Below are 11,264 nucleotides of genomic sequence, written 5' to 3' on the forward strand. Positions count from 1 at the left end.
AAAATAAAATAAGAAAAAAAGACTACCCTTGTAACAACTAGAGCTATTAGAAGACTTGGAAGAATCTGACACTGGGTGTTCGAGGCAGTAGAGGCGGTATATTCTCTAAGCTCCCTTTCTCATGCTAAGGTTTGATAAAGCCTACTTTCCCTGGTGTGACCCCATCAGAAGACAGAGTTAGCACATGGCCAAGGGATGCAGATCTGCCCCCAGCAGGTCTGGGGCACAAAAGGAACCATCTTTCTCATGGGGCAGGGGCATGGGCATGGTACCGTCTCAGCAGCTGTGCACCAACCCTCTTATTTGTGTCCTTTTTCGTGGTCACAAGGGTGGCAAGACCAGATAACGTTCTGCAGGAAACAGTAAGTCATTTTCTGGTGCTAGAGGCACCATTTGCAACTAACAATGCACTTGCATATGGCTGATCTAGGTACTTAAGACCAAACCATTTCGTTCTCTTTTGCTTTCTTGGCCAGCACGTCGCAGGATTTTCCTCTCTTGCCTCGGTGCCATTTTGAATGACTATTTGGCCCTATGATTTTGTGCTTATTCTTTGTTTGCCCTGGGGCTCACTCCTCATCCCTTCCCTAATTCACTTGCAGCAGGGAAGGGGGTGCTGCACCCCTGCAAGCTGTGTGTCCCAGACTCTTGAGACGCAGGGTGTCCAGCTGAGTCCACCAAGGAGAGGCGTTGTGGGGAGACTGAAAGGCTGGAGGGAGGAGAAGCCGGGGCATTTCTCCCCGTCTCTCTGTGTCTTGGATGGCATCTCCAGCAGGTCTGCATCTCTTCTGCCATAACTTTAGTGCTATTGGAGCAGGTCCCCTGGGCCCAGCTTCTACCAGATGACCCTGGCTCTGTCCTTCAGCCTGGGGATAGAAGTGACTTCCCGCCTCCGCTGATCACTCAGCTGCCTCACCACTCCCAATTGGTTTCTTGGCTTTTCCATTATCTATGCCCCTGCCTTGCTATATTAAATTCTTAGAGTAGTTCTCATTTTTCTGATTGGACCCCAATGACTATAGCTATCTATCCATTTGCTTTAGGGTCAAAGAACCAACACCTTCCCCAGAGCTTGAGTGGGACACTGCTGTTCAACATGGTCATTCTGTTGGGTAGACTTCCTCTTGGTGCTTTGGACAGGATCATGTCTCCAAAGTTGACAACCATGACGCAAGTGCTATCTGGCTAGCTACCTAATTCTTCTGGCCTTTTCTTTCTTTTTTTTTTTTTTTAAGATTTTGTTTATTTATTTGACAGAGAGATCACAAGTAGGCAGAGAGGCAAGCAGAGAGAGAGGAGGAAGCAGGCTCCCTGCTGAGCAGAGAGCCCGATACAGGGCTCGATCCCAGGATCCTGAGATCATGACCTGAGCCCAAGGCAGAGGCTTAACCCACTGAGCCACCCAGGCGCCCCTTCTTCTGGCCTTTTGAGAGTACAAGAAACAACATTCAAACAGATTTGTTGATAGAGAAAAGTCATGATTAGGAACAGCAGCTAATTCCTTGCCTCACTGACCAGAAGATCCCAGGAGGATAAAGCAAGATAAGGCAGAATAGATCAGCAAAGGCTGATAAATCCTCAGTGTGGGGGGAATTTAGAAAATTCTGCCTGGCTTTTAGAAAAAAAAAAAAAAATTATAAACACTTTTTCCTTTAATTCACAAGGGGAAGGAAGACTACATACATAAGGTATTTGTGATGGAAGTACTTATTAAAATAAACCTAAATGTCCAACAATTATAAAATTCAGATCTTCATTGTGAGATACTTTACTCCATGGGCTAGTTCACAGCCAGTAGCGAAAATAATTATGACGGTGACATAGCAACTTGGGAACCGTTCAAGGCAGTGTTCAATAAGAACTCACAGAGCCACATCACGTAGCTTCTCTGTGATCACAGACATTTGAAAATCACGACCACGTATAAAGAAACTAGAGGGTGTGGGGAAGCGTGAGTTGGTAGGTAGGTGACACCGCAGAAGAGGAGTATTTGTTCCACAATTGTCCTTTTTTTTTTTTTTAATAAGGATGTTTATAAATAATATTCTTCTCTTCACTTTTCTTTTCCTCCCTTTTCTGTTCCTTTCCTATCTACAGTCAGTGTGAAAACAGGAAAAGGACAGGAAGGGGAGAGAAGCAGCCAGTCACCAGGACCTGGGGCAGGTTGAAGGGGTCACGAAGGTAGCAGAAAGAATAAAAGAAGACATACTGAGGCACAGATAAGAGGAACTCTTAGTGACTCTCAGGTCCCATGTAGACACAAGAACATGCACGATTTTATATTGGAGCAGAATCATATGCTGTAGCTTTCATGTTCAATGTGTCACACATACTTCCAAGTCCGGTCCCCCGGAATCCGCACTGGAGGTGGCAGACCTCCTTTCCTGCCGCTGTTCACAGGGGAATCTGGATCTGAGAGATGTGGAGTGACCTGCTCTAGTGTTCATGGCTGGAAACATTTTCTTTGACTCTAGAATTAGGGCACATGGTTTCTTCCAAACGACTAAGATGGTGGTCAACCATCCAGTGTCGCCATCGACTAGAGCTGCTTCTTCTCTTGTGTAACCTGAAGACCTCCTCCTGAGTCTCCTTGAGCTGTATGGCTAGGACATAGCTTTTGTGCCTGCTCCACGGTCTGGATCAAAGCGGTGGGATCTTCTTAGCTCCCACTGGGCAGGGGTCCTGTTGGCTGCAGTCCGCTTGCTCTCTGCAAGTGGGTTCCTAGGCTAGAGAGGACCAGCTCAGGGAGAGCAGCCAGCTGCTCTTAGGAAGGGATGCGTATTATCAGAGAACTTCTGGCAAGAGTGGGGAGGGTCAGGACCTACTCACAGGGCAGTTGTAGGATTACATTTTTTTTTTAATGCATGTATTAGATTTAGCGCAGTGCCGGGCACAGAGAAAGTTGACTAGCTACCCGTACTAAGAGTCTCACTGGCAGTAAAAATGGCAAAAGCAGCAATTAACTAGGCATTGGGATTAAAAACAGCCCCATGACAAGGTTTTCTTCAGAAATTAGGAGCAAGGAGAAAGGTTTTGTTCCTTTCTTCTCCCAGATACTTCTTTGATTCATGGTTCTCAGTCACTCGTGTGCTTTCTTTCTTGCCCAAGCTGCAAGAAGACCCAATGAGACCAGCGGCTTTTCAGTCCTTTCTGCTCCATCTCTCTGCCTCTTTGTGTCTTACTTCCTAGCTCAGGTCTCATAAATTGTTTAATATGCAATCTGTTTTGGGGGAAGGTGGAATAGAAATGAGTTGCTTATAAAGTAAATCAGGTAGTGACCAAACGTAGCTCAGCAAAGGCATCTATACAAAGGCCTGTCCTTTGAGTCCCTGTGAGATGGCGAACCAATGAATTTACACAGTGAGAGTTCATCTAGTGAAAAGAATTTACTTCTTAAATTACTAATAATTTGCTTACTGATAATTTACTTACTAAATAAACAATATTTAGTGTTATTAATTTAGTTATTGCCCAGTTAACGATTCCCAACAATAAAAAGATTGACCTTAACAGAGCTATATTTTCCTAAATTTCTCACTCATGTTACTCCCTGATGAAACAGGATCATGCTTCATTGATAAAGCAGCTGTGGGGTGTATGTGTGTGTGTGTGTGTGTCCTTCTCCTCAATATGGTCCACCTATATTCTAAGGCCCTCTTTCTATCTTACCACCATCCAGCTGGTCATTCATTTATTAGTTTGGCAGGCATTTACTGAGTACCTGCTGTATGCCAGCCTGCATGTTATATACAGCAAGTTCCCTCCCTGCCCCCAGGCTTTCAAGCACTGCATAGTCAAGTCCTCCTTCTAATCCTAAGTGTGGTTAGTGCCTGAGCCATTTATCTTAGGCTTGATATCTGCTGTGTGGCTTTGTAAATTGCTTTTTTATGAATGGAATCCTTTATTTCTCATCAGAGTGTGGTCATCTCTCGAGCAAGAACCTTATCTTATGAATCTTTGCAGTCCCAGAACCTACCTAGTACATTGTCTCACACATATTAGGTTCTCAATAAATGGTTTTATTAATATTGATATTATGTCCTTACGGTAAGCTATAAGACAAGAAATGGATAGCACATGAGAAATGAAATTTGATAGCTTCAAATTCAGAAAATTTTTCATGTCAACATATTAAAGAATATCCTAGGCCCAAGGTTAGGGGCTTATAGGAGAGTCCAAACCACAGATTAGAAAGACTGCAGGCAAACCTCTGAGCAAAAGCTGGCTGCATGTGTCTACAGGTTAGTCTGCAGTCTGAGCTGTACTGGCACAGATGAATGGCCCAGCACCACATTTAAGGGGGCACTGTCTAAGAGAGCATGGTAAAGTGGTAATGACAGTGGTTGGGATTGTCCCTTCTGAGAATGGACAAGCATGTCATGAACAAAACCATTACTAAGCACTGAAGCTGAAGAGAACTTGTCCTGTATGTTGGCCAAGGAAAAGCCATCTTTTATAGCAGGAGAGATGGAAAATGATAGTTGCCAAGCAAAGCCCATTCATCTGGATGCAAAATCAACTGGCTAGTAAGACCAGTGGTGTTTAGTTTGGAGGTGGATGTGATGCGAAGTAAGGAAAGACATAAATATCTCTGGGGAAGAGAAAGCCAATATCTCCATGCGTGTAGCATCATAGCAGCCAAATGTTTTCATGGACTCCAGTGGTCAGGACTCACGGAGCACCTCTTAGGAAGAAAGCCTTTTGGTTTTGTTAGAACAAGTCAAAGGCTCAGAAGCTCTATCACTGAACTGCCAAAAACTTGACACAGAGTCCTTTCACATCATTGGGCATTCTCAAATCTGACCTATCATCAGAATTAACACCTGTGACATTAAAAAAAATTTAAACATTTTAAAAAAATGTGAAAAGCTGATTCTTGGACCTCCCCTCCAGAGATTTTCACTTAGTAGATATTTTTAAGAACAGCTCAGGTGATTCTGGAAATTGACTGGGTTTGCAGTCCACTGATCAGGAGCTCTGTCCTTTGTACTACCCTTTGCTGGGGGCTATAAAATTGGGATAAGACTGCTGCCGCTGGCCCACATTCAATGATGAGTAATTGGGAAGACAAAACTTGCACATATGAACAAAGAGAGGATACTGACAGTGAGAAAGGGGACCTCAAGGTGGACTTAAATGCTTCTCAGGATGTCCCTGGACTAGATAAGGGGCAGGGCATCCCTGGCAAAAACAAAAACACAGAAATAACAAAGCCATGGAAAGAGAAAGAGCCAGGAGCAGGGAGTAGGGCCAGCTGAGGGCAGTATGAGGGCACACATACTGGGGCAGATGGAAATAAATCTGGTTTATGCATATTTAACAAGTGGCTGTGTAATTTTTGAAGAACACTGTTCTGAGACACTGACCCTGTGGAAAGTGTGACTTGAACCAATAATTGCCAACCAAGTTGGAGTTATAAGACATTGTAATTGTTGGTTTGATTTCACAATGTCCTACTTTTCCCTTCCATATCTCTCCGAAGAGCTCATCAGAATGGAATCCACTCCTGAAGTAGATCAAGTTTTCTTTTTGTGAGGCTTTGTAAATGCTTCTTGAAATTGCCCAACTCCAAGATGAAATAGCACTCTGGTAAAAAAAAAAAAAAAAAAAAAAAAGTCTACAAACCACATTTCCACGTGGGTACACCCTACTTAAGAGATGTCACATCTGCCCAGCCATTTCCACATGGGAATATGGGGGAAAGGACATCTATCGCTGAATGTCACGTTAGTCCTCAGGGCCTACTTCAGTCCTAATGAGACCTCATGCTGTTGGTGGTGGCTTAGGAAATGTGTTTCGCAAAGTTTGCTGAAGCTCTACTGTGGGCTAGTCATCATGATGAGTCCAGGGATGGAGCGTAAAAGGTTCTCCCTTGGGGAGCTCACTTTCTTGCTCATTAGATTTAATTCTGTATTTGGATGTGAGTCTAGCAACCTTGACAGGCTCAGAAAGACCAGAAGAACTGAAGATGGTGAACGATAAGTGGAAGCAAGGGATAAGACACCAAACATGGTCAAGAAGGGTCCCCTCGGCTGAAGTTTGGGCACCATTCACTGGTATGTTTGACTTTGGCCATGGAAGCGAGGCAGATACCAAGACAACAGGAATAGAATGGGCAAGAGTTTTGAAGAAATTTCTCCCTCGCCCGCTGCATCAGCAATGACTGTCATAACTGACTCTTTTCAGCCATGGCTTTGGTTTTTAAGAGGTAGGGATGGAAAACAGGAAGGCAAGAACATGAACAATTCAAGTAGGTAATAGAAATGAACCCCAGGGAAAAGTTAAGTGACTCTGACTCTTTTCAGGAGAAGAAAAGGCAGAAAAGGGATTTAATCAAGCATTTAAATATAGGAGAGTTATTTTAAGGCAAGAGCACTTCTCCATCTTAAAGTGGTTTAAATGAGAGGAAATGGCTTTAATTTCAAGAAGAGAAGCTAATTTACTTATAAGGAAAACTCTCTGACTTGAAGGATGGTTACAGATCAGATAACGGAGGCTTTGATGGACTCTCCCTTCCAAGAGACCTTTAAGATTAGGAGAACCAGACTTTTCTCTGGAGTGATGGGACTCTGGCCAGGGAAAGATGAGCTGGTAGGGACCGCACCCTTAAAAGCATGGAGGTTTGGACTCTGGCATCCTCGAGAATGAAGGTGGTATTTACCACAACTGCAGCAGTGGCTTCAATCATGGGTCATTTTTATCTAGTGCTTTCCACGAGCCAGTTTCAACTCTGTCAGTATATACGTTAACTCCCATAATCCTCAAGACAGCCCTACAAGGCAAGTTACTTCCCCCATATTACATGTAGGGAACTGGGCACACGAAGTTAAGCTGCTTGTTCAAGGTCACAGGTTGGGAGGGGCAGAACCAGGTCAGGGGCCCGGAAGTCAGTTTCTGAATGAGGAATGTTAACCCATCCTGGAGATCTGTATCTCCCCTGTGGCTCCAAACAAGCCACCCCCCTTTCAAATCTCTGACTCAGTTCTCCTAAAAGCCCAGAATAAGAAGTGCTTTATTTGCACTGTATTCTGTTCTCTATGAATTGTTAAAACTTGTGATTGAGGAAAGAAATTCTTTTAAGACTGGGCCTTTCCGCTGGACCTTTCTCTTCTATCCAAACAGTGAACATGCAACAATGGTGTGACCCACAACACGTGGCTCACCCCCGATCCAGCCTGGGGTCCACTGATGGCTGCAAACTGGGGTCCAAGTCCTATATGAATTTACCTCCACGTGCCTTCCTCCAAAAATTATGTAAGTCAGCTCAGGGCTAAAATCAATTCTCAGTTTCAAGCAAACCAGTTCCCAAAGGACTTTCAGATAGAGTGACCTATTGTTAAGCAGACTCTATGGGAGGCTCTGTTGGCATCCAGTGTCAGGTAAGATCAGACAAGTTAAGGTAAAGAACGAAGTTCTCTTACTGTGGGCATTTTTGAGGAGTGAGACAGGGTCTCCACCCATCAAAGCCAGGGGGTTTTCAGGTTGGGGAATGGGGTGCGGATGAAGGAAGAATGATTAAAGAGGACTTTGTTCCTGATTATGAAGGCCAGTTGTCCTCAACGAGAGACAAATGGGAAAACTGATGGAAAGTGTCATGGCCTCCTGGCCAATTTCAGAAAAAGAGAGCACGAGAAATGAAGGCCAGATTTTCATCATGCCTCCTCTTAACTTGGACCACCCTAATCGGGGTCCAGCGTGCTAATGATTGCCCATAATTCACAGGGTTTTATTTCTAAAATGACCTCTATTCAGAAGAAAACTATCATTTAGGAACGTTTGGTGTTTGGGGTTTTCATTTCTGTACCCCTCGCCCCGCTCAAGTTTGCTCCATAGGGAATTCATCTTTCAGTTTCTACTTCAGGAAAATGAGCCAAAAAGGCTAGGGTCAGACTCACGACTCTCAGAACGTCCCTGTGCTCAAGTTCAAGATCCTGCCTAAAGGATGGGTGAGGCCACCTGTGATTCTGAGTGAAGCTGCTAGTGAGAACCCAGCAGAGGGAGGCAGGGACACCAGCTTGGCTGGTCCACCGCCCCTCACACTAGTAAGATCAGACCCTCATACCCTAGTGTAACACCTCAGAGTAGACTGGCCAGGACCCTCCTCGGGCTCTGTGTCCACTGTGTCCCCCCGGAGATGGTGCCGAATCTGTGGAGTTTGGGCAGCAGGTCAGATGGATCCAGCAGCATATGGACGTCTGCTAGCGGTGTGAGAGTAAAGGTCCATTGCCTTTGTGGCCATTCACCTCCTGTTACCGTCAAACAGGCCCTGGGTTAGATTCCCAGTGATGAAAAAAAAAAAAAAACAGAGTGATCAGCACAGATGGTGTAGGCAAGAGAAAGCCTAAAAGAGGGACAGACAATGGAGAGAACTGATGGGACCTTGTGTCACAATGTCTGAGGTTCTTAAACCTTAGGGGGGCACCAGCCTTTCAAGAATCACTGAAATCATGCATTCTTTCTTCACAAAAAAAATATACCACACATACCCACAGCACCTTGCACACAGTTTCATAGGGGCTTTCAGCGGCATCCTGAAGCCCAGCTTTGGACATGAACATGAGCCCCAGGAAGGAATCCCTGCCCGTAGGGTCAGACACACTATCTCTGTGAAGCCAGGTAGAGTTTTGGCTCTGTCAGCTTTCCTTCCAAAATGCTTACTGTTCAGTCTTAGAGTCCTAAGGGGAATAGAATACTCTGGTTCTGGTGACAGATCTGGCCTGCGTTCCAGCTCAGTGAACAAGCTGTATGACGTCAGCCAAGGTACTTAACTTAGTGGAACCTTAGTTCTCTCATCTGAAGAATGGGAATCATGGTAATACGTACAGTGTGGGGTTGTTTGAAGATTTTTAAAAATATATTTTATTTATTTATTTGACATAGAGAACACAGGCAGGGAGAGCGGCAGGCAGAGGGAGAAGCAGCAGCTCCCCACTGAGCAGGGAGCCTGATGCGGAGCTTGATCCCAGAAGCTCAGTACTATGACCTGAGCCGAAGGCAGCCACTTAACTGACTGAGCCACCCAGATGCCCCGGATTGTTTGGAAATTTAAATGAGCAGACCAAGTGCTCAGAAGGTACTAGCTAGAATCCGGTCCAGTCAAAATCCCACCACCCATAAAGTGACCATGAAATGGTCCAGGCTTGAGATCATGGGAGGCTGCATTGGCAGTCCCCAGACGTGACAGGAGCCACCAGACTTGCGCTCAGGATAGGCCTCCCGTCGGCCACAACCTCTGTGTGCTGTTTTGTGAGGGGACAGGAGTGGCAAAGAGGGGGCCTATGGCCTCTGGGGAGGCTGAGTTGGGGCCATATAAGGAAATCTAGGGTCTTCGGGCAATTCTACACCCCTGGGAAGCGTGAGCACCACAGAACCCCGCTATGGGACCAGTCAAGCACACGGTGATGCAGTCGAAATGCTTGGGAACCTCGCTGCAGCCTCGCTCTGCACTTGCTGCGAAAGCAAACAGAAAGGGAAAATGTGCAAGGAGACGTCTCAGCCTTTCAGTAACTGCATTCCCCAGGGCCACCTTCCTGCGTGGCTCCCGGGGATCATCACCAAAGCTTAGGCACCCAGGAATTTCCAGGTCAAGGGACTAAGGCCGTTTCCAGGGGCACAACTCACGGTGTCCCATTTTGGAATATCTCCCTGACAGCATCCATCGGAACGAGCCACGTTTCTCCCATCCGCTCTTTGTATTTAAGACGACCAAACGCCAAAGGGTGAAGAGAACAGGGAGGCGAGGGCGGAGGACGACGGAGGAGGGGCAGGAGCTGGAGGGGACCTTGCGGAAGGACAGGAGGCAGGGGGCACCCCTCCCTCCCACTCTGCAGGGTGCGTAGACGAGGTTTGCTCTCCGAGTTCCGGGGTAGTTGAGATTTTGCTCCTGTGGTTCCCTAGATGCGGATCCAGCGCTGATCCCCCCAGCCCGTGGGGACTTAGGAAACAATTGCAGGCTGGAATCAAACTAATCTGTCTTCTCCTGAGCAAAGCCTTTCCTCCCTGCTGCCAGCAGGAATGGGACAGGGCTGAGCCAGGCTGGTGCCAAAGTCAGGGCCCGGGGAAGGCACGGCGCGCAGGTCACTCACCGGGAGCGGGGGAAGGCATATGGCTCAGAAGTAATTAAGGAGGAGAATAATCCCTCAGAACGGCAGCGAGTCCTGGAGACTTCATTCCAAATCTGCTTTTTTCTTCCCTTGAAAGTCACCGTGGGACAAAATCCCCTGCCTAGGAGGGAGAACAGAGGGACCTCACGGCAGCCAGCGCAACCCCAGACCCTTGTCCCAGGATGGACACAGGTCACTGCAGGATGATCATTCTGGGTCCCCCCCCCACCCCCCACCCAGAGGAAATCTGACTGGAAATATTCCAGCTGGTGGCCCGGAGGGCCCTCCCACGTGGCAAACCACACTGTGTAGAGAGCATTTACGAAAGCTCTGTTGATCCCATGCAGACTGAGGAGGTTTAACCTGGAGACTCTGAGGCAGCAGGCAAGAAATGAGGGGCAAGTTCATTGGCAGATCCCCCCTGAGCCTGCACAGCGGGTCCCACCTGATCTCTGGGAGCTGGGAAGGCCGGGGAGGCCGCAGCTGGGAATGCCCCTGACCCAGGCGGCTGGAAAGAGGCTGAAGTGAGGAGAGCTCAACCCCAGTCTCTAGACGCTTGAGGAAAAGGAGAAACATTCAGGCCAGGAAAAAGGTGGGGCTTCTCATTGTGGAGCTCAGGAAAGGCTGGTTTGCTTTGAAGCAAGGAATTCAGCTGGCATCTTCCTATCTCGGGGCAAAGTCTTGCTTTTTCCCTGGGAAGCGGGTCGAAGATCCAAAAGGCGCAGGTGCCAGGGCCTGAAGCACTCAGGCGAGGCTGGCCGGATGCCGACACGGCGAGACTGCCGGCTGCGGACCCGGGGTAAGAAACTCAGGAAAGGCCCCTTCCTTACAAAGCCAAGAACATCACATGCGTACACACGTGCTTACACAGGCACACCACACACGCAGATCTCCTACACACCACAGATGCATACATACCACACACACAGCACACACAGTCACACGCATTCCACACCACAGACACACACACCACAGGCTCATGCACCGCACGCCGATACCACACCACACGCACACGTAGTCCGAGGCCCACTCTGGGGAAACAAAGTGCTCCACATGGAAGGGCTTCGACAACAGGCAGACCCCCTGCCCTCAGCGTGCCCCCTGCTGGTTCCGAGGTACAGAACTTGAGCTCTGGAAGTGGACAGACATGTTCAAGTCCTG

General features: G+C 47.3%; 1 long non-coding RNA gene across 3 annotated transcripts; it reads right to left on the reverse strand.

Moving 5' to 3' along the window:
* Positions 1 to 3,998: 3,998 nt before the first annotated feature.
* Positions 3,999 to 10,856, reverse strand: LOC131838105 (uncharacterized). 3 transcript variants are annotated; one of them, XR_009356480.1, is made up of 4 exons: positions 10,549 to 10,847; positions 10,086 to 10,224; positions 8,076 to 8,266; positions 3,999 to 5,586 (listed from the first exon to the last, which is right to left on the reverse strand). It is a non-coding gene; the product is annotated as an uncharacterized LOC131838105 (long non-coding RNA). The 3 variants fall into 3 exon arrangements; XR_009356478.1 differs by having other exon boundaries at positions 8,063 to 8,266; positions 10,549 to 10,846; XR_009356479.1 differs by having other exon boundaries at positions 8,063 to 8,266; positions 9,622 to 10,856.
* Positions 10,857 to 11,264: the final 408 nt, after the last annotated feature.

This window comes from Mustela lutreola, chromosome 8, assembly GCF_030435805.1.
Source record: "Mustela lutreola isolate mMusLut2 chromosome 8, mMusLut2.pri, whole genome shotgun sequence".
NCBI classification, from domain to species: domain Eukaryota; kingdom Metazoa; phylum Chordata; class Mammalia; order Carnivora; family Mustelidae; genus Mustela; species Mustela lutreola.